Source organism: Canis aureus, chromosome 4 (genome assembly GCF_053574225.1).
Source record: "Canis aureus isolate CA01 chromosome 4, VMU_Caureus_v.1.0, whole genome shotgun sequence".
Taxonomy (NCBI): Eukaryota; Metazoa; Chordata; class Mammalia; order Carnivora; family Canidae; genus Canis; species Canis aureus.
In genome coordinates, this window is record NC_135614.1 from 50,163,980 (window position 1) to 50,188,389 (window position 24,410).

The following is a 24,410-nucleotide window of genomic DNA, read 5'->3' on the forward strand; positions in this document are numbered from 1 at the left end:
TCCTCCCCTAGAGTTGCTAGCTCAGTAATGATATGATCATAGTTACTATACCTGACATTTGACCCCTGAACATATGCTTTATATTTTTGCTTTTGTTTTCTTTAGAGAACCCCTGCCCATTCCTGTTACCAATGTTAATTTTTAGAGTAATTAATGCTAGCTGCTATAAGACATAAATCCCCAAATCTCCATGGCTTAACCCATTAAAAGTGTATTTTTTATCTCACAGTCTGATGCAATTTGGGCAGCTGTCCAAAGAAGCTCTCTTCTAAATGGTGACTGGAGAATCAAAGTTTCTTCCATCTTTAGCTTCACCATCTGGAGCATGGCGCCTTCAAGGTCACTGCAGCAGAGGAAGAATGAGAGATAAAGGAGGCATATCAGCTCCTGGATTCTTTAGACTGGAGATGATACTCATTATTGCCATTCAAACTTCCTTGACTTGTATTAATTCCATGGTTCCAACTTAAAATCCACAGGGACTGGGAAATATGAAGGATATTGGGGATATATGTGTTGAACATTAATGATTACTTCTATAAAGGATATATTTTGAAAATAGAGCCACAGGCTTTGATGATGGATGGAGTAAGGGTATGAGAAAAAGTGGAAAACCAAAGATGATTCTTAAGGTTTGATCTATGTAATTAATGATTAATGGTAATGGTTGGGAGTGGTTATGGACATAAGTATGAATCTGACTTTAGTAGTATTCAAAAGTGTGCTTTATTATACCTATATCTGTGGCTGTTATTGCTTGGTAACATTATCTGTACTTGATTTGGTGACATAATAATATACCTGTTTTATCAAAATTCTTTTCATAAATAATTTTTCATAAAGTTGAAATACTGTACTTATTTTTTCTAACCTAGATCTTCAGCTCCCCAGGTAATTCTAATGTATATCTAGGTCTGAGAGCCCTTAGTGTCAACACCTGTAGATCATTGTAGCAAAAAACAAACAAAACCAAAACTGAGTTTTATGGGATGGTTTTGGCAGGAGTGACATGATTTCAGTGTTTTTGTTGTGCCCAAGATTGGGAATCGGAGAAACCACGAAGGAGCCGACACCGATGCAAACACACGAGGGTTTATTTACAAGCTCGAGCTTGGGTCCAAGTATACCCGACACAGCTGACACAGCGTAGCAGGGACTTGGACCCCTAGGTGGGTTTCAGCTGAGTTTTATGGGCTAGTCTAGGGGACCTCCAGAAGGGGTGGAGGAATTTTTCAAGTTCCCTTTACATTCTAATATGGGGCTTTTAAGGGCATTGAGCTCTGTTCTTATTCTAATATGGGGCTTCCAGCCCTTGGCTTGGGCTCTGTTCTCATTCTAATATGGGGCTTTCTAGGACGTTAAGCTGTAAACTGTTTTCTTCCTGTAACTGAAGTAATGTAAATTTCAGCTCTTATTCACAGGGGCCTGGGATGGCTGTACTTGTGCTAATGCTGAACTTGAAGTGGAATGGCCTTCATTTTCTCGGCCTCCACAGTTTTAACAAAATGTTTTGTCTGCTTTATTAAAAACAGATTGCATGATTTTTAAAGCAAGAGGACTAGCTAATATCAGCATGAGAAATGGAGAGATAAGAGGGATAAAGACTGAAAAGGGAGTCCTGGAGCATGCTGAGTTAAAGAAAGGACAAAAAAGGGGGAAGAAATAGTGGCCGGATGCAGTAGAAGAAAAAACAAGAGACTACACTGTCTTATAATCTAAGTGAATAATGTGTTTCAAGGGGTATGAGGGTTAAAGTGTATGTCACAACAGGGTAGATTTCCTGGCAAGCAGATGCTGAGACCAGTTGTAGCATATGCAATGTTTATTAGGGAATGCCTATAAGAGCAAAACCCATGAGAAGAAGAGAAAGGAAGCCACATGGGGCAAAAAGAGAGCCACAATGCCCATCTGATGATAACAGCTTTGGCTAACTCCAGAGTTAAAATGGTCCATCCAGAATTATCCTTGGTTGGGCCAAAATGGTTAGGCTTTTAATACCCTACCACAGTTAGTCACTGAATGTGTGTTTCCCCAGGAAGGGTGTAACCTTGAGTCAGATGAATGTGCAGCTAAGGCAGTTCCTTAAGGGGCTGATAGCCAAGGGTTGTTGTCTGAGACAGCCTTGGCTCTTCCAGTTGTCTCTTCCAGTGGCTGAGACAAACCCTTCCTTAAGCAGTGCATCATTGTGCCCACTATAATCCACCCTTTGCACTCAGATTTGTATATCCAAAATTTTGTATGTCTATTATTGTAAATATATGTAAATTATATATAATTACATATACACAGATTAGATATATTTATGTGTGTGACTGTATGTAAATATACATATGTGTGTGACTATGTATATATATTTATATATATGTATATTTATAAATATATAAATTTATATATAAAAATTTATAAATATATAAACTTATATAAACTTATAAAATTATAAATATATAAATATATAATTCTCCAATTGATTTCCCTCTTTTTGAGATAAACTTAGAAAAGGAAATTTAGTTGAGATAAACCAGAGCCCCTGCTATGATAGCTGGTTTTGGGGTTGCAACTGATGCTCTTTGTGTCTTTCCTCATCTGTACATTCCAGATTTTCCTAAACACCAGTTAGTGTCTCTGGTGATTTCATTGGCTTATCTGGTGGCATGATCCAGAACCTCATTTCTGGCCACTATGTCCTTCTCAGGGCAATGTTGCTTCACTTGTTGATGTAGCATCAAAATTTGGCAAGGAGTATCAAGCAGCACCCAAGTGGAACACTGGAGTGCCAAAAATATTCATCCTTGCCATGTTGTGTAATAGGAACTCTGCCAAGGGGGTGACTTTCTGCCAACTGGTCTCTTGACACATTGTGTGCAAAGTGCTGAGGCAATGGCTCTTGCTTATAACCCAAAGGGTCTCTTGCTTAGTTCCCTGGTGGCAGTATGCCTTATGGATTACCAAGACCTCTATCTCTGAGGAACCTAGAGTCTTTGGAAGACAAAGTACAAATTCCTTAAGTAACAATTAAATGTTGAGTCTGGTCCTTAACTTTGGCCCCTTGCTGCAGGAAGTGAGAGCTTATTACCACCAAAGAGGCTCTCTGGCTCTCACACTTGGCTTTCAATTGCCTGTTAATTGCTCTCAGCTTTTCATTGTCTTTTTCTAGAGCATCAGAGGAGCTTACTAATAGCCACTTAATTCCATTGTCATTATGGTTACTATTTACCCCAGTTTTTCAAATGCTTCATACATTGTGTTAGCTCACGCCTTCCCTTGCTCTGGTACACCATCACAATTCAGCACCAGTGAGTTTTAGCAATTGGGCCATGTAGTTGTACCAAGGTCCATCTGTGTTCTGTCTACAAATGATGAGACCTTAACTGACAGCCAGACGGTGACTAATCCAGCCGTAGAATCCACTCTACCGCCTGAGTTTTGGGACCACTTCTATCATACTGTTGTAGGTTGAACTCTCTGGGAAGTAGACATGAGAAAGTTGTAGTGTGCAAGCTGTTTATTAGGGTGTGAACATGGGCAAGGTGGCCTTATACAGCTAAGGCAAACTTTGAAGAACTGACAGATGAAGGTGGGGGACCAACGGTACTCCTGGCAGCTAGGGTAAGATCATTGAACAATGTGGAAGTCAGTGAATATGTTTTTTAGATATTTTGTGCCTATTCTTTTTAAAAATTCAAATAAAAACAAATGACTTTTGGTGGAGTTGTATTATATTAGAAAGGGTGCAGCTTAAGTTGCAATAACAAGGAAACCCTACTTTTAAAATGCCTGGAACCTTAACCCCTTCTCATAGAACAGTTCAGCTCAGTCATCTACAATATTTTTGTTTTGTATGTGTAACCAAGGCACATCCTTCACATCTCACCATGTATCAAACTATGGGAAGAGGCAAAGACTAGAGAGTATAGACTCACTCCTTTTAAAGGCAATGTCCAGGCATTGCACACTCAATTTTTTCTTATATCCCCATGGCCAGAACTCTATCACACAGCCAAACTCAGATGTGAGAGTTGCGGGAAATGTAGTTTAACTGGGTGATCACATGCCCATCCAAAATTTTATGAGGAATGTTAGGGGACAGTTGAATTCAGTCATCCCTGTACCATAAATGAAGACCTACCAAAATTCAGTCTCCCATTAGATTTTATCTAATATTAAGACTAGCTCAAAATAAACATTATTTGTGGTAGACCTCACACTTACACTAAGCAGTCTAACCTAGAGCTCTCATTACCTACTTTGCTATGCTGCTCTTCTATAGTAACATTTTGATGATAGGAAATGATTTTGCTTTTCTAAGTTTTCTTTATCTACTATCCTGAATTTATGCATTTCAGGTTTATCTCAGGTATTTGTCTCTGAGTCATCCCTTTTTTTCATTTGATTCCATCATAAGGCTTTTGGTACAATGAATGTTTAAGCAATATATACCGAGAGCTGTACAGACTGAGAATATTGGTATTGCAGGTCAGCTACCATTTTACACTTTTACCAAGTTTAAATTCAAGCCCACGTATTGGTTTGGCATGGTATTATTGCTCTCAGAACAAAAAGTGAGGAGAGATAAGATCCATGGTAATGTCTGAAGGTTAGGCTTGACAACTTTGTTTAAAAAATTGGGGAAGAGGCTTTTTTTCTTTTTCACATTCTACCTTTTGAGATATGAGACTAAATTGGCATCAAAATTGCTGAACACAATTAGATTGATTCTGTAAGGTATTCTGGCAAAATTTATCAGGTGCTCCTAACTGTTTATTCCTTAATGTAGTTGTTTCCATTTTGGAAAACTTGAACTCAAAAATGTAACACTAAACATAAGCAACTTCGTGCACAAAGATATTTATATCCATAGAGTAATAGTAGTAAATAACTGAAAAAAAAAGCTAAATGTCTGATTATAAGAGAATTATTGAAAAAACTTAAGTTCATTTGATAGAAAATAGGCATCTATCAAATAGCATAGCAAATACTCATAATCTGAGTGAGAAAAATCAAGATACTGATAAGTAATATATATTCAGTGTTTACTACTTGTCAAGTGCTTTTCTAAGTGCATTACATAAGTTAATTCTGAATTCTGATACATCTTTGTGAAGAAGACATTGATATTGTCTCTGTTATGCAGATGAAGAAGTCTAGGCACAGAAGATTTATGGTATTTGACCAAGGTCATAAAGAAAGTAAATGACAGACATGAGAGTTGCATCCCGGCCTTGAAGCTGTAGAACCGATACTATTATTATTATTATTATTATTATCATTTTAAGATTTTGTTTATTCATGAGAGACACAGATAAAGAGATAGAGACATAGGCAGAGAGAGAACTCGATCCCAGGATCCCAGGATCCCGACCTGAGCCAAAGGCAGGTGGAGATACTCAACCACTGAGCCACCCAGGTGCCTGAACCCATACTGTTAACTACCATGTGATGTGGCCTTATATGTAGAGGACAATGATTTGTTTGGTAAGGTAAATTTTTGTTTTATTGCTTAAGGAAAGTATTGAAGTTGTGTTTTGGAATTAGTGGGCTTATTTATATAAGGTGCCAGGAGCTTTAGGAGAGAAAAAGAGAACAAGATCCAACCCCATTCTTCTAAGCCAGTTGGATTGAGGTGGCCCAGAGTGAGGTCCTGGGATCAGGTGAGGATAGTATTACTACTGAGCTAAACTTTCCATAAAAGCAGATAGGCACAGAAAGAATGAGTGGGCTCTCCCTTGCTCTAAAGCTTTAAGTAAAAAGGAAGTGGTTTCATGGGTGACACAGAGATATATCCTGTCCTAGCCAGGCTTCTGTCCTAGCAAAAGTAACTTTTATGACTGAATCTAAATGGCTATCATGGAATCCAAGGCTAATGTTGGTGTGAAATCCTTAGCTTTCACGACCCTGATGGTAAGGCTGTCCTCTCTTCTACCTTAAACAAACCCAGTGGTCTGCCTGGAAGATAATAATGTCTCTGAAACAAGTCGCAGTCCAAGCATTAGCATTGGAACTATATAAGATGATGAATTCCAACATCCACAGTGGCAACTGTCCTGAGTTTCTTCTCAACCCCAGGCATCTGTTTTGGCAACTGTTTAGATCAGGCTAATGAACTCTGATAGCTCTTCTGGAAGCTTTCAGCTTCAAGGGAGCATATACATATTCTGGCTTAAAGTAAGGACATGAGAGTAAATAGGACTTGTCCTTCAGATAAAATTGTGGTTGGTGTGTGTGTGCATGTGTGAGTGAAAAATATGGCATGATTCAGGCTTACATCTGTGCTTTGGACCCAAACTATAAAGATAAATAGTATAGTTAAATATATAATTGATGCTCTGCTAAACAAAATAAATTATATATAAAAACATAAGAGGAAATGCACCAAAATGTTAGCATGATTATTGTATGGTGGTGGTTCTTGGGATAGTATAAAATGTTCTCTGTGTTCAACCTGTTCTTTAAGGAATAAGCATTACTTTTCTAATGAAAGACAAAAGTAATATTTATCATTTTATCTATAACTGTTGTTAGGGAAAGACACAATTCTTTATGATTTCCTCAAACTATTTCTCATACATATTAACTTATTGTAATCTATTATTTAAAACATATTTCATCATTAATTCACTGAAACTTTTAAAGAAGAATCAATATTTACAGAAAAAAAATTTTCACTGTCTGCATATAGTGGACGTGATTTCAGCATTTCACATATAATGTACTGCCTTCTAAGCAGATAACATAAGGACCTTTGGGAAACATCAAGGATGTGCATTTATGATCTATGTACACTGTGAAATCTCAAGGAAGTCAGCCCTTTACACACTTCACCTAAATATGCCCAAATCAACCTGCATTAAAATTTAGTGGTTCAGGGAATGCTCACCAATGTCATCTTCATAACCTCTTACAGGGAGCAAGGATAATTCTATAAAGTTGTTCCCTGCATTTTAACACCTCTTTAGTCTGCACCTTTGGCATGTGAAAATTAAATTAAAGGAAACAAATTAAATCGCTAAATTCTATCATGTTGATTTTTTTATATAAGCTTAAAATAAAAAGATTTAGTTTTGTTTTTAAGGTTGCTTGGGGTTGCTTGAGTGTAGAAAATCACTGGAACAAGTTTGTTCAGCCAGATAGCAGTCCATGACTCCCACCATACTGGCTCCTCAGAGCGGTAATTTACAGATGTTAGTAAATGCCTTGCTTTTCTAAATACTGATTTCATGGTCCTGGGAAAGGATAATAGAATGCAAAGTACATGGTAAATTTCAGCAAACAAATCAGGATATATGTTACCTTTGGGAAGTTCAAATACTTCTAAACCTCTTCTACCCATTGGAGCAATGGCCCAATCAGGATCCCTGCAGATTGCTGTTTCGGTTTTGTTCTGAACTCCAGGGGGTGCCATTTGCAGTACTATCTTGTGAACGGCACCTTTTGAGGTTTTGCAATCCATAAGGAGAAAATATAATGGAAGAAACTAGAAGAATTCAATTCCTTACCTAACTTTGCTAATGTTGAGCTATTATCTCGATGACAATTTTAAAGGATAAAGACCATTGAGGTAATCATTTTATATCAGTAATGACTGTTCTACTTATACCTGTTTTCCTATTTTTTAACATCATATCAATGAGAAGTAGGTACCTAGAATGACAGCAACTGGCATTTAAAAAATAATAGCTTTGAGACATAATTCATAATATACAATTCACCTATTTAAAGTGTACAATTCAGTAGTGTGCAACTATCATTACAATTTTAGAACATATTTTCATCACCCAGAAAAGAAACCTCATATCCATTAGCATTCATTCCCCAATTCCTTTCCATTTTTTCTACCCCAACATCCCAGCCCTGGGAAACCAGTGTTCTTTTTTTTTTTTTTTTTTTTGGTCTCTGTAGATTTGTTTATTCTGAATATTTCATTTATATGGTATCATAGGTCATCTCTAGTGACTGACTTCTTTCATTTAGCATACCTGTAAGATTTGTCCACATTATAGCACCTGCAATAATACTTCATTTTCTTGTATTGCATAATAATATTCCACTGTATGGGTATATCACATTTTGATTGTCAGTTTATCAGTTGATAGGTGTTCGGGTCGTTTTCACTTTTAGGTTATTATAAATAATGCTGCTATGAACGTTTGTGTATAAATTTTTGCGTGAACATATATTTTTGTTTGCTTGGGGTACATACACAGGAGTGGAATTGCTGGGTCAAATGGTAACTTTATGTTGAACATTTTAAGTCACTGTTAGATTGTTTTCAAAGTAGCATAACCATTTTACAATGCAGTATTAGTTGATTCCAATTTCTCCACAAGCTTAAGAACACTTGTTATTGCTTTTTTGATGATAGCTGTCCTATTGGGTATAAAGTGGTACCTCATTGTGCTTTTATTTTGCATTTCCCTGATAGCTAATGATGTTTTTATTGGGCATTTGTATATCTTTGTGGGGAAATGTGTATTGTATTCAGCAATCAACTTTTAATTGAGTGTTTCTCAAGCAACAATTTCTTAGTAGAACCCCGAGAGTGCTCAGATTCTTAATGAATGAAAAATGCTAGATTTTTTTCATCCTAAGTTTAACATTTTATCATCTTACATGATGTGTATGATCTGAAGAGGGTGTACAGCTCATAGTATCTCCCCTCATCAGACTGTAAGTGTGAGAAGACCAGTGCTGTCTATTTTAGTCATAGTTGAGACTATAGTCGCATGGTTTTAACAGCTAGTAGAGAGCTTCTAATGTGATGGATACTAAAAAATTACTTGATGGATAAATAGATAAAGACATTTCTTGTACAAAAACACTGACCTCTTCTGCTTGCCTAGAGCAGATTATGTGATCTTTTCTATCCCCTCTAGGTGAGGTTTGTTCTGAGATATTAAAAGTAATAGTCAAACTTAATTACCTGAAACATAACCAAGAGTTATTAACCCAATAAAGCTTGATTCAAGAGAAAAATACTTCTAAGGAAGAGAGATAATATATTGCAGGTTTTTCCAAGTATGATATTATGATATAATGATATAATGATATAATGATATAATGATATAAATATATATATATATATATATATATATATATATATATATATATATATATAGTCTTTGTCTTGGTTCTTGGCACAGAGATCCTAATGTAATAAAATAAATTAATATTTGGTTTTAGTCCCCAGTTCCTGAGTTGGCTCTGGATTGATAGAGGTAAAAGGAGTGTGGTGAACCAACTATGTGATTGGAGGGTTGGAACTTTCTGCCCCATCCCCTGACATCTGGGAGGGGAGAGGAGCTAGAGCCTGTTAATCACCAATGGTAAATGATTTAGTCAATCATGGCTACATAGTGAAACTCCATAAAAACTTTAGCCAAAGGGCTTTGGAGAGCTTTCAGATTAGTGAACAAGAACACATGTATGTGTCAGGCTGGTGGCACATTTCAAACTCCATGGATAAAGAAGCTCCTGTGCTTTGCTTTAAGATACTTCTGGATTACATCCTGTATGAAATCTTCACTTGACTATTCATTTGTATCATCTAATATACTCCTTGCCATAAATCAGTAATAATAAGTCAGCTATTATCTTGGTTCTGTGAGCCATTCTAACAATTATCAAACCCGAGAGCGGTGTCAGAGGAACCCCTAATTTATAGCTGGTCAGTCAGGAGTATAGGTGATAACTTGGCACTAGGATTGGCATCTGAGTTGGGGAGTGTTTTGTGGGATGAGGCCTTAATCTGTGGTGTCTGTACTAAATTTGGTTAGTGTCAGAATTAAATTGAATTGCAGGACACCAACTGATGCCAGATAGCTGTTCAATATTGGACCCCCCCCCACACACACACACATTTGGTCTCATAAGCAAAGTGTGAGAATAGAGAACAATAGAATTTTTCTTCCTTTTTTTTTTTTAATTTTTATTTATTTATTTGAGAGAGTGAGTGAAAGAGAGGAGAGTGGGGTGAGGAGGAGGAGGAGAGGGAGAAGCAGGCTCCCTTGAACAGGGAGCCCAAGTCAGGGCTTGATCCCAGGACCCTGGGGTCATTACCTGAGCCTCTTGGGGTCATGACTTGAGCCAAAGGCAGATGTTTAACCAACTGAACCACCCAGGTGCCCCTAAAAGTTTTTCCTTTTACCAGCATTCCTTTATTTCTGTCTTTAGTCCATATTCACCAAGGGTCAGACAGGAAGCCTCTAAATTAGTGCCAACAAATAATAATATGAAGTGTGTGCAATGCTGGCAAGATAATTAATTCTATTATTTCTTGACCCTGGTGATTCTAAGCAATCTCATAGACACTACAGGACTGGAAAACGAACACCAAAATGCTGCTGCTCACTGATCAGTCTGAGTCAATGAAATGTCCTTCCAATCCTTAGCAAGCAATGATGAGGAAGGCAGGGGCTATGGGTTGAATTTTGTCCCTCTCTAAATTCCTAAGTTGAAATTCTAACCTGTGGTACCTCAGAATATGGCTGAATTTGGAGATAGTGCCTTTATTCATGAGAGAGAGAGAGGCAGAGACATAGGCAGAGGGAGAAGCAAGCTCCCTGCAGGAAGCCCAACACGGGACTCCAGGATCTTGGAACTCTAGGATCACGCCCTGAGCCAAAGGCAGCTGCTCAACCGCTGAGCCACCCAGGTGTCCCAAGATAATGCCTTTAAAAAGGTGATTACATTAAAATGAGGTCAGTAGGGTGGGGGCTAATTCAATAAAATTGGTTCCTTTATTAAAAGAAAAGATTAGAACATAGAGAGGTAAGACCATGAGAAGACACAGGGAGCAGATGGCCATCCACAAGCAAAGAGAGGCCTCATCGGAAAAACCCTATAAACACCTTGATCTTAGAATTTTAGCCTCCAGAATTGTGCAAAAATAAATATATGTCTGTTATATAAGCCAGCTAGATAGTGGTACTTTGGTATGACTGCCCTAAAAAATTGATACATCTGGTATAGGTTGAATGGAGACAGAAAGGAAAATCTAGGATTGACTGTTGCCGTAGGAGCATAGTTGGTTTTTTACTAAGAGGATGAAAATGATAGAGGCAATTGAGATAATCTACCAAAACACAGAGGGATCTAGAGAAAAGGCATTTCTGTTCTTTATCTTTTGATTAAACACTTCCTCAATATCTCTTTGGGGTAAGAGATAGGACCATTTTCCTAGTTACAAAGAACATGTTCTAAATCAAAGAGCATGCCAGCCATTCAAAATGATAAATGGCAACTTTCCTATGTTTGGCATTTGAACATAAATGGTGAACCGCTACCAAGTAGATACAACTTTTTTTCCTCCCTCTCTTATTCCCTCCCTTCCTCCTTCCCATTCAATGTCTTTTGTAAAGGAATTCCTTAGATCAAATATAAATAATGAAAAATGGGTTTTATTTATTTCTAATTCTTCCCAAAGGAACTGATGATGACCCTTTAGCAGTATACAGAAGGATCATTTTTCTGTGTCTCCTTTTATAATATCTTTTCCATTTAAAGTTTTCAATGCTTTTAAATATTAACATTTAGCATAACAATGGTTATAATAGATTTTATTTCTTCCGGTTCATGTATGTCTAATGTTTATTTTTATTGTTATTTACTTTTTCCATTTCATTTTTTGCCTATTGGACCAAGTTGCTAATCATTTCTTTTTTATTGTTGTTTTTTAGAAAAATTTTATTTGCCTCTGTCTTTTTTGCTATTTTGGAGTTTTATTGTTTATTTCATTGCTCTATTTACTAAACTTTGTTATTAGTGGAATACACATGGCTATTACATGAAAGTAATTTATAAGTAGTTCCTTCTCATTATAGACTTTTTTTTCTATTATTGTGCCCTCATTTTCCAAGAAGAGATATTGAGAATAGTCCACCTCTGAATCCTGCCTTATTTTAATGCTTCATTTTTGTCAGAGATATTTTAGTATTTTTAGTTCCAGATTATAATGTTTCCCCCAGCAGTGTGTCTTTTCTATGCTAAGAATCCTTGCTTAGCTTTTAAATTACATACCCTCAGCCCTCCGCCACTATATCATTATCCATTTAGATTAAACTATATATATTGCAAAAATAATTGCCCTAGTCTCAATTTCTTCTCTAATATTAAGATTTCTGTCCTAATATTTGTATTTTTGGTTACAGATTTTTCTGGAGATTTTTTTTCTCAGGAAAATTTCTTTCAATTTACTTATGATCTTTCTTCTATGTATTCTTCTTTTGCTTTTTTCCTCTGGGGCCACCTATTATTTTTAGTTAGTACTCTAAATCCATCTTTCAAGTTTCTAATGTTTTCTTAATATTTTCCATCTCCTTTATTATTACTTCTGTATTATTTCTCCTCTTAATCTTTGAGGCCACTAATTTGGATTGCAACAATGTCTCTTCAATTTGCCTTCATTTTTGAATTTTATAGTTGTATGTCACTTTTTTTCCACATAAACGTTTTTTGTTTGCTAATTTTGAAGTTGTTAATTGCTTTCATTATTTTTTTTCTGTGTTGCTCAAGTTACTACCTTTTCTCCGATAGTTCTATTTTACTAAGAGTTCTTCATTCTATGCCTTCTGTTTGTTTTCCTCTCTATCTAGTGGCTTATTTTTTTTCTGGTATTTAGGTTGAGCATCTAGAGTCCATTAAGCATGTAAATTACATAAGCCATCTCTCTCTGGAGAATCTTGGTTGATTAGTGAACCAGACAGCAACTTGTATATCTCTTTCTGGAGTCTAGATCCCTGAGAGAGGTTTCTCTGGTTACCAATTTCATTATTGTTAAGGCTGGTGGGTTCCTCATCTTGTGGAATAAAAGATATTTTTTATTATACTCTTCCTTTTCAGATTCCCTGGTCCAGAGTCCAGCATAACCTCTAAAGCACATTCCCTGAGTAGGGGCAGAGCATCAAGACTTCTTTCAAATTCACCATATTTAATAGTATTGCCACTCCAGAAGTCTCTCCAGACCATTACCCAGCTCTTGTTTCTACTCAATCTCCTCTTGAGAACGCAATTCAGCCAGAGGACTTGACTCTATCTCTGAAGTACCAACTTAGTTTGGGAAATGATCTGTTGGATTACACTTATGGGGCAAGGGCACCAGAGACAATCCTAATTTGTTGTTTTATAAGAATGTCCAACCAACAGTTCCTCAGATGTTATTATCCAAATAGGAACTGAAATGTGTTTTCCATTCATATACTTACTTTTAGTTTCTGAGAACCAATGAGCTGTACTCTTTATTAAGCATCTTTTAAAAAAATATTATTTTATTTAAATTTAATTGATTAACATATACTACATTACTAGTTTCAGACATAGAACTCATTCATCTATTGCATGTAACACCCAGTGTTACATTGCATGCCCTCCTTAATGTCCATCACCCAATTACTCAATCCCCCCACCCACTTGCCCTCCAATAACCCACAGTTTGATTCCTATAGTTAAGAGTCTCTTATGGTTTGTCTCCCTCTCTGATTTCAGCTTATTTTATTTTTCTCTCCCTTCCCCTTTGATTCTGTTTTGTTTCTTAAATTCCACATATGAATAAAACCACATAATTGTCTTTCTCTGATTGACTTATTTCGCTTACCATAATACCCTCCAATTCCAGCTTGCTGTTTTAGAGTAGAGTTGAAGTCTAAGAGAAGGGTTTTTCTTCTCCTTTATTTGAAATACCAACATGAATAAATTTTTTATAGCAAAGCCTGTACTCATTGAAGAGAAAACTAACCTAGAACACTCAGGCACCTATTGGTCATTATGTTCACTTGACTATCACACTTGTAAACTCTACTTGGCTATTAAATATCTGAATCAATTTCCTGTCAGAGATAAATGTTTGTAGTCAAAACAAACTATTACAAATAAGTAGGTGCTGAAAGGAATTTATCATCTTAAGAAGCATGAATTTTTTGAGTACCTGTACATAGAATTGCATTGACCTGAGAGATTATGTTGGGGAAAGGATGGGCAAAGAGGACAATGAAAGCAGTAAGACTCTAGACCATCCCTGAGGACCTCACACATCTAATTAGAATTTATTGTATCTATATAATGAGGGTTACATGAAAAACCTGTATATCATTGGATGATTACAAAAGGATACACTTAAAATTATGTACCAGAAGACCATCTATTCAATTCATATACTGTAGTGGAAAGATCAGGAAACTGTGGATTTAAATCACAATTTTGCCTACTTATTAGGTGGGTGGCTTTGAGTCTTAAAAAATAGTAATATAGTGGTGGAGAAATAGGATAGTTCTGTTTGAGAAATTTAATATTAACCAGACACTTACCAGAATGCAGAATTAATGCTCTATAACTTCTTCCTATTTACAATCACAAGAAAGCATATTTGTGATAATGCCATTTAAGTAACAAAAATAGCTAACACATATTGGACAATTGGAGACTAACCATGTGCCAAACATTGTGCTTAGTACATTACCTGTATCATCTCATTTTATCTTCAGAGTCTTATGTGTTATGTACTATTTTTATTGTTATTGTGTACTTGAGAAAAATGAAGATTAGGCAAGTGAATATCTATCTATCTATCTATCTATCTATCTATCTATCTATCTAATCTGTGTCCATGGAATGTAGAGATATATTTGTGTGTCAGTGCATGTGTATGGGGGTTGTATGTAAAACCGTCTTGCAAAGCTTGCCACAAAAACTATTTTTTCTTAATAGTTAACTATGATGAAATTTGGTAGTGGAAGAAATCTAGACACTTATTTTTATTGGAATTAGTAAATTTGCTTTCCATTTGATCTTTATAGTTATGTTCAATATGATGTTAATTTATAATTCTTTCAGTTCTCTAATCAAACCATAGGGTATATATCTAAACTTAGTACTATTTAAAAAAAAAAAAAAAAGAAAGAAAGAAACTGGGAACTAGTATGTATCATTGATCCTAGGAAAGATGTTAGCATCAACAATCAGCTCTTGTCTGCCCAGTATGATTGCCTAAAACCCAAGTTACATTTCATTCATAGTTCATACTTCTTTAGGGCCTCCTGTATATTTCATTCTAATTAAAACATACCAAATAGTAATAAGATCTTGACAGGAAATACAGAAATTCTTGACAGCATTTAAATGTCATTTAACATTTATGTAATTTATAATCAAATATTAGACTATTATTCTGTTGATAACCATTTTTACAATTTTCTTTGTTCCCTTGCTTATTTTTTTTTTCAATTTTTATTTATTTATGATAGTCACAGAGAGAGAGAGAGAGAAGCAGAGACACAGGCCGAGGGAGAAGCAGGCTCCATGCATCGGGAGCCCGACGTGGGATTCGATCCCGGGTCTCCAGGATCGCGCCCTCGGCCAAAGGCAGGCGCCAAACCGCTGCGCCACCCAGGGATCCCCTGTTCCCTTGCTTAAAGATTACCAATAATAAGCTTTATGATGCCTAAATGGTGATATAATTGAATTGTTGTGTACCTTCATGAAGTTAATTTAGAAAAATATTTTCTAATTTTTCTAAAGTAGCAAAACACTTTAAAAACCTGGTATCTTATGTTTAATTCTCTGATGGGTTTTTTTCCTCTAAAAGGTGGAAGGTAATTCTTGCTTTAAGGGTAGGCTAGTCTTATTGACTCTTCTAGAAAATAAAATATGGCGACAGTGATAGTATGAGTGACCAGGTCAAAAATGGCTTTAGGGCTTCCTCTCTTTTTTCTCTCTTGAATCACTCACTCTGGGAGAATATGAAGATCCTCATGAAGATCCTCAATATCATTGTAGAGAGTTACACATGGTGAAGAAGTGAGGTTTCCAGCTAATAGCCTTGTGAATGAGTCACCATTGAAGCAACCTTGGCTCACAACTTAATTGCAACCTCATGAATGACCTTGAACCATAACCGCACAACTAAACTACTCTTACATTACTGACTCTCAAAATTTTGAGGGGAAATAAATATTTATTTTTTAAGTAATTAGGGATAATTTCTTACACAGCAATGATTAATACACATACCAATATATAAAATTGTTTTAAATGGGACTGATTGAAGATTGTTAGGCAAGAACCAGGAGAAACTAGACTTCCAGGCCTCTCTCTCAAACCCAGCTGAGTTCTATGAAGCAGCTTGGCATGGGCATAATGACTTACAGAGTATTAGATTGTTGTCCATGGGCACAGAAGCCATTTCTGTGTTTTTGAGATGATGGATATACAGATTTAACAATTTCTATCAAAATCACAGCCAGACTTCTTATATAGACAAAACTGTTCTAAAATTTAATAGACAAAGGATGTCAAATAGCTAAAACAATTTTAAAAAAGAAGAATAAAATGAGAGGAATCAGTCTGACTTCAAGGCTTTTTATGTATCCACAGTAATCCAAACTGTTTCGCAGAGGTAGGCACAAAGACTAATGGGACAGAATAGATATAGAAATAGACCCACACAAATATTCCCAATTAATTCTTGACAAAGGAGTACATTAATTCAAGGGAGAAAAAAAATCACTTTTGAGCAAATGGTGCTGGAGTGAATGAATAACATAGATAAAGAATGAACCAAGGAGGGCCTGGTGGCTCCGTCGGTTAAGTGGTCCTGCTCAGGGTCCTGTGATCAAGCCCCCGTGAGGCTCTGTTCAGCAGGGAGCTTGCTTTTCCCTCTCCCTCTGCCTGCTGCTCTGCCTTGTGCTCTCTCTATGTCAAATAAATAAGTAAAATGTTTAAAAAAAAAAGAATGAGGGATCCCTGGGTGGCGCAGCGGTTTGGCACCTGCCTTTGGCCCAGGGCGCGATCCTGGAGACCTGGGATCGAATCCCACATCGGGCTCCCTGCATGGAGCCCGCTTCTCTCTCTGCCTGTGTCTCTGCCTCTCTCTCTCTCTCTCTGTGACTATCATGAATAAATAAATAAAATCTTTAAAAAAAAAAAAGAATGAGACTCAACTTGCCTCATACATTATACAAACATTCAGTTAACACTGATCATGGATTTAAATGTAAAATGTAAAAGTACAAAATATTTAAAAGTAAAATGTTGGAGAAAATCTTTAGGTTCTAGAGCTAGGCAGAGTTCTTAGACCTGACATTGAAAGTATGACACATAAAATAAAAAAAAAATTGTACATTGAACTTTATCAAAATTAAAAAAATTTGCTGTGAAAGACTGCTAAGAAGATGAAAAGACTATCAACAAGTTTGGAGGAAATATTTGCACACTAAATGTGCAAAGGACTCGAATCTGGAGTATATAAAGTTCACTCAAAGCTCAATAGTAAAAACAAAACAAACAATTTCGTCCAATTACAAAATGGGCAGAAGACATGAAGAATATATGAAAATGGAAAATAAGATAATGAAAAGGTATAAGTATCATATTGTTAGGAAAATTAAAACCACAATCAGCTCACACTATTAATTAACCAGAATCATAAAATAAAATATAGTAATGACACCAAATGCTGGCAAGAATACCAAGTATGGATCACTCATGGGCCACATTTGGAAATGTTAAATGTTATAACCATTCTGGAAAACTATTTGGTGGATTCTTGAATAACTAAACATGAAACTATCATATGACTTAGCAGTTGCATTCCTGGGTGTTTATCCCAGAAGTATAAAAACACATTCACACAAAAACCTGTATATGAGTATTGGTAGCAGCTTTATTCATAGTGGCTAAAAACTGGAAACAACCTAGATGCCTTCAAAGAATAAATGGTTAGATAATTGTGGTACGTTCCTACCATGGAAAGAAGGAATAAACTGATGCATGCAAAAAACTGGATGAACCTCCAGAGAATTATACTGAAGAAAATAAGCCAATTACAAAATGTTACATACTGCATGATTCTCTTTATATAGCATTTTTGAAAAATTATGGACACAGAGAACAGATTAGTGGCTATCAGAATGGTTGTGAATGAAGTATGTTAGTAAAAATGCAACATGAGGGCTCCTTGTGGTGATGGAAATGTTCTATAAGTTGATGGTATCAGTGTCAATACCCTAGCTGGGATAGGGTACCATAGTTTTATAAATATCTTAACTTTGGGTGAAACTGGATAAGAGTACACAGGACCTTCCTGTATTATTTCTTAAAGCTGTATGTGATTCTAAAATTATCTCAAAATAAGAGATTTAATGAAAAATCAAACAAGCTTATACTTTCATATTTGTCTGTAGTTTAGTGTTTAATAAACACTTCTGTAAATCATGACATAGCCATCTACTTTCCTTAGTTTAGTAGGAATTGATTTAATATATATCTAACAATAAAGTATAAAGCTCTGATACTTATTCATAAATCATGCAAAAAACTTAAATCTACTCCACAGCTGTAAGCCTATGTTTCCCTGCTCCAGTCATGGAGTTGAGAGTGCCATGTAGTACCTAGGAGAGAGTCTACCTAGCATGAATATAGCTAAAAGTAAAGCCATTGACACTCAAAGTAGCCCTGCAGACATATACCAAATATACAAAGCTACTGACTTAATTAAGAATTCTAGAGAAATGTAGAAAATATAGTATGTATTATTTTGCCTTGAGTAAATGGCATCTGGATTACTGAAGGTTGGTTTTATATCTTTATTGTAGAAGATTATTTACCTTTTGTGCTTCCAGAGAAGTTGAGGCCAGCAGGATAATTTATGCTAACAGCTTTGCTATTTACTCTTAGAGTCATATGGAAAGAGTCTCTTTGTCTTTATAATTCTGCTAAATTATTATCCAGACTGGCAAAATGATTTCTGTGTAATGATTTTTTTTTTTTTTTTTAATGAACACACTTTTTAGTTGTCTTGGGCTTTCTTGAGTCAATATTCACCAGTACAATCTACTATATTTTATGGTCAGAGTCTCCAAAGAGTTATCACTTCTGTTCTCAAATCTGCATGTCCAATGGCAGAACTAACTACTCTGTGTCACCTGGGACATCAATAATGACTTGTTGGTTCCTATTGATTCTGCATCAGTGAAGGTTAGACACTTTTAAAACTACTTCCCAAACTAGGTTGTACGTATGCCAATGCCTTGGTTTCCTGCCCAATATCTTATTTTTTCCAAGGTTGAGATCTTTGTTGCAATTAAATCTCAGATCCTTTGTGCTGCTGAGAGCCATCCTGAACACTGACCATTTGGGGCTCCAACTGCCAAGTGATTTCTCTCTTTGCCACACTTTGCCAGCAATATATGCTCTGGAGTACACTTGTTAAGCACATGCTGTACCAATCCTAGGATTCTCTCACTCTGTTGGGTCTTGACTGTCCTGTCAGTAATGGCACCCTAGTCTTGACAAAATCCAGGTCCTGACTACCCAAGGCTATGCAGGGTTATGTCTTCTTTTTTATTTTTAAAGGTTTTATTTATTTATTGGAAAGAGAGAAAGAGAGAGAGAAAGAGGGGAGAGGGTCAGAGGTAGAGGCAGAGACTCTCAAGCAGACTCCATGCTGAGCATGGAGCCCATCTGGGGGCTATTCCACAACCCCAAGATCATGATCCCAGCTGAAATCAATTCTGATGCCCAACTACCTGAGCCACCCAGGTGCCCCAGGGTTATGTCTTTAGTTGCTGATTTGGGTTATGCAAGTAAGTCATTGCATATTTTGAGATCAATGAAATTTTTGAAAGGAGGATTAAAGTATCAAAATAAAGGAATAAATGAGGGCTCAATAATTATTTGTTGATTGGAATATTTTCTATATTTTAATATTGACCCCAGAGCTCCATTATACATAAGTCAGGTTGTAAAAATAAAGTGTTATGAATGAATGCAGTGGGATAGTGTAAAGGATGAGCAGGAGAAAACTCAGCATCTAACCAAACAGCTATAACTTTTAATGAATTGCCATTTTAACAAGCTTCCCTGCCAATTACTGTCACAGAATCATATTAACATAAAGTAATCTATGTTTCTGATTTATTCATTGTTTTATGGCCATACATCTTTTGTCTTTTTTGCTTTGGCTTAACTCCATGGCTTCTAACATGATTTATACATTACTATACCCAATAAAATATTGAAACAATTGGGGTTATGGTCTGAGTGTTTCTACAATAACGATTTTTATCTTCCAAGTAAAAAAGAAAAATGAAGGTCCAAAAATAATGAAATACAAAAAAAGTTTATTTCTATGGAGACTTATGCAATCATTTTATTTGAAATTGGCAGTTTTAAAACCATAATTTTGCAGTGTTTTCAGCACCAAAGTGCTTTAAGTTAGATTCTTTTCCTTTTAATCATATTCCATCTGATCTAGAGGTGTCAGCTAAACACAAAAAATCCCCATGGGATCTTGTCACTATAGCAACCACATTGCAGTTTGCAATATCTGGGTAATGAAGTGCTGACACGTTTTCAGCACAAGGTGCTAAGTAGAAGTTTGTTTCACTAATTAGGTGGCAAAAATAATCAATTCCTTTGTGATTAATGATGTCACAAATTATTCAGTAGACAAACCTGGAAAACTTTATTAACCACTACTTTATGTCTTATATGGAGGGACAAAAATTGATAAAAATCAGGTTTGAATTCCTTTGGTTAACTAGTAAGGAAGGATTAAGTGTCTGGGCCCATCCTACCCCCTAACAACAGACATGCTTTATGCTTTGTTTAGTTTTTAAAGTTTCTTAGCTTGTTAACATTTTATGTGATTTAAGATCAAAGTGATGACAGCTTGAGTTTGATGTTTGCTTTGATGGCAGAGGACAGAAATGGACTGTAAACATTTGTTAATCTTATTGCCATCTGAAATTTACTGGAGTTTCAGATGCTTGTGCTTTTTCTTACCTAAATGAACTTGCATTTATTAAGTATGTTTTTGATGAATAGGACATCTTAGTTAATTTAATATGTTGATGAATAGGATAATTACTGTACCCTGGGGATAAATTGAATACCATTCTAGTCCTATAGAAATGGATAATCAAGGTGAACTCAAGGGTTATATAGACATGGTAATAGTTTTTAATGAAACCCTTCTAAATATCATATGGACCAAGGCCTCTTAATTCAGAGAAAGTGGGGAGAACTACATAACATTTCCCCAAGTTGGACATTCTTATTTCAGGGACTTACAAGTGACTGAGACTGTTAGAATAGTGGAGTGTCCTTCAAAAATGGATCCTCCATTCTCTAGGAAATTGGAAGGGTTGGCCTTTCTATTTTACTCCTACATCTTCCAGAATGGAAACTTCTTTTGTCTTTGGCTATTCAAAGTCCCCCACTTTTTTCCCCTCTGTCTCTTCCTGGGTCTTCCATAAACCTTGTTTTTATAAAAACACAGAGTCCATGATCTAAAAAGGAAATAAAAGGTAAACATAGGGATGAAATATGTGTCCGGTATCTAAGGGGAGACACAGTCACCTTTTAGTCAAGGATGTATACTTAGGCTAGTGCTTTCTTTGAGTCCTTGTTTCTATTTTGGAATAGGCTGAAGGAAGGGGAACACTGTCCTTGGGATAAATCTGAGATATGGCCCTGACACACACTGATGTAACACCTAACATAGCACCTAGTATATAATATGTAAACAATAAAATATATCGATTGTTAAAAATAATAGTGATCATAATAAAATGATATAGGACAGACAACCTATATTGAAATGACATAGGATTGGCAATACATAGTGAAATAATGTAAGACATACTATGCATAGGCAAATGATATGGGGCAGGCTATAAATGGTTTAGGAATTCAGGGAAGGAAGAGATTGCTTTGAAATGGATTGTGTACCTTGCTATAAAGAAGAGCATATTAGTGAGCAGGGAAAGCCTAGAAGGATATTCTTGAGGTTTTCATGGCCAATAGAATCAGAAGCAGGGAATGAACGAGTTTTGTGTGAAGGACAATGTCAAAGTGGTAGTGTGGCTGATCTGGGAGGAGGCCTGTGAGGTTGTTTAGGTCAGTTCCTTTCCTATGGACAGAGGAAGGCAAGACATGAGGGCATTTTGGCTACAGTATATTCTATTTCAGGACTGCAAAGCTATACTTGTGTTTAGGTGGACGGGCTACACTTATTTCCTAGGAGGCTTACCTGAAGCTGTGGGCTTGGATAAAAAAGATGGCCTTACTGAATGCAATTGTTTTTGGTCATAGTATATTCTCCAGGACAGGCCATTAATATACCAATGACCCTCAGTCTAGAATTCTCTGCACATGCAGTGGACTGCTCAGGTATCACAAGGTCTGTGAGTTATTATTATTTTCACATTTCATATGAAATTATTTTATATTTCATAAATATTATTTCAAAATCATATTTATAATAATAATTATTATTTTCAATGTCCTGGATCCCTGTAGGAGATCACACATTACTTATTCAAGGTTTATAAATGTGTAACACGATAAATCTAAAATAAAAGATTCTTCATTCTACTTTATGATCTAAATTATATAGAGTTATATATGCCCTCACGGTTCAAAATATTCATGATACATATAGTTTGAAAGATACTTTACAAAAATGCAACGTTCCTGATCTAGGAAGGAAAATAAAAGAAATGAAGTGGTAAAATTTGGGGAATTAGTAATTTATTCATGACTTCATTCATTCAAACATTTATGCCACGAAAATTTCTTGAGCCACTTCTCTGTGCCAGCGCTTCTGCCATTGAGAACTCAAATATGAATAAAGCAAAAAGCCTTGCTATCAGTGAACTTAGAGTCAGCATTTTTAGACAAATGACTCATTAGTGTATCTTAAAATCATTTAGCTTTACCTATGCTTAACAAGGCTGAGACTGCCTTGGCTATATTTCTGGAGGGAAGAGGAATAAATTCATTGAAAAATATGTGTCAATAGACATTCTTTCTAGACATGGTGTTAAAAAGCATTAAGATCAATTATTGTCTGAGTTTCCACTAGGTGGTTTATTTAACTAATAGCACTTGTGTGTTTTCAATAAATGCACCTTCCTCCCCAAAGAAGTCCAACTGGGCAGAAATCACTCTCATTTTCTTCAGTTAGATAAAGGAAGTGTTGTTATAAGTAATTGTGTGTGTGTGTGTGTGCGTGTGTGTGTGTGTAAATGTGTGTCCCTGTGCCTGCTTATGTATTCCTGGGCCTCATAGCTACTTTGATGTGATTATTGTAACAAAAGAGACAGGTCTTGGCTAGAACAGCAAGGCTACAGAAGCCACACAGAAAATTGTATAATTAGTCTTCAACTGTACATTGTACCTTGTTTAAAACAATGTCATGAATCTATAGGAATCTACATCAGAAATCAACAAATCCTTTAGGCTTGAAAGACTCATCCTCTTTTTCTCTTATGCTTTGTCTTCCCCTCTTTCACCAAATTAGTGTGACAAGTACTTAGACATGATCATTTAAAAATACCTTTTATCATTTCAATTAATCTGCCTAATTTCAAGAGCAAGTTTTCTAATTTTCAAAGATTTAATTGCCTATTGTTACAGCTCTAATGTGGCAAAGTGCAAGGAGACATTGGACTGCCACTGCTACACATGGCAGAGGAAGGCTGTTAAGATAAACCCTAATCCTCCCTGTGTCACTCTGCCACTACACTTCCCCAAAGAACTAAGTATCAGTTACAGCATTTTCTTAAAAAAAAAAAAAAAAAAACTGTTTTAAAGTCCCACTAATAGCGACTTCCGTATTGAAGACAGTGATTCAATTTACATACTAAAAATTCTGGTGGCCAGTGGTTCCATGGCTGGTGGATCAGTGGCTGGTGAAGCATCTCTGTGATTCTCTTGGCCCTTCTTTCATGATTGGAAGTTGGCAGCCGCAGCACTCTGCCTAAGGTCCTAATAGAACAGAATCTCACACAGGAAGGAAGATGGGTAGATATAAAGGGACTTTTTTCTTGTGTGCCTCTTTTCAAGGAGTTAAATATTTCCCCGGAAGCACATATTAGATTCACCTTATTTTTCATTGACCAGAACTGAATTAATGCCTATCTTAAGACCAATTGTAGGTAAGGGAAATATAATTTTAATGATTTGCTTAGACCAATTGTAATTCATTTCCTGGGGGAGGGCACACGGCTGCTTGAACAAAATTGGATTTCTGTTAGCAAGGAAGAATAGAGAAATGGCTATTGTGTAGGCAAACAAGAATGCCTTCTGTTTGGTTCTGATCTAAACAAATGTCTTTCTTTAGCTGTCATATTTTTTATTTATTTTTATTTTTTAAGATTTTATTTATTTATTCATGAGAGACAGAGACAGAGAGAGGCAGAGACACAGACAGAGGAGAAGCAGGCTCCATGCAGGAAGCCTGATGTGGAACTCGATCTCAGGACTCCAGGATCACACCCTGGGCTGATGGCAGGCGCCAAACCACTGAGCAACCCAGGGATCCTCTACCTGTCATATTTTTAATTCTCTATGAATATGCCATACCATTAGCAAATTATATTTATATAGTTTCACATCTGCAAGAAGTTAACTCCTGGGTT

At 36.1% G+C, this 24,410-nt stretch overlaps 1 long non-coding RNA gene across 1 annotated transcript in view; it reads right to left on the minus strand.

Moving 5' to 3' along the window:
* LOC144311880 (uncharacterized) overlaps positions 1-23,826 on the minus strand; it is a 39,855-nt gene extending 16,029 nt beyond the window's left edge. The window contains exons 1-2 of the long non-coding RNA XR_013377370.1: positions 23,634-23,826; positions 228-343 (exon numbers count right to left, since the gene is read on the minus strand). This is a non-coding gene — a long non-coding RNA (uncharacterized LOC144311880). The remainder of the gene's footprint in view (positions 1-227; positions 344-23,633) is intronic.
* Between the last annotated feature and the right edge of the window lie 584 nt (positions 23,827-24,410).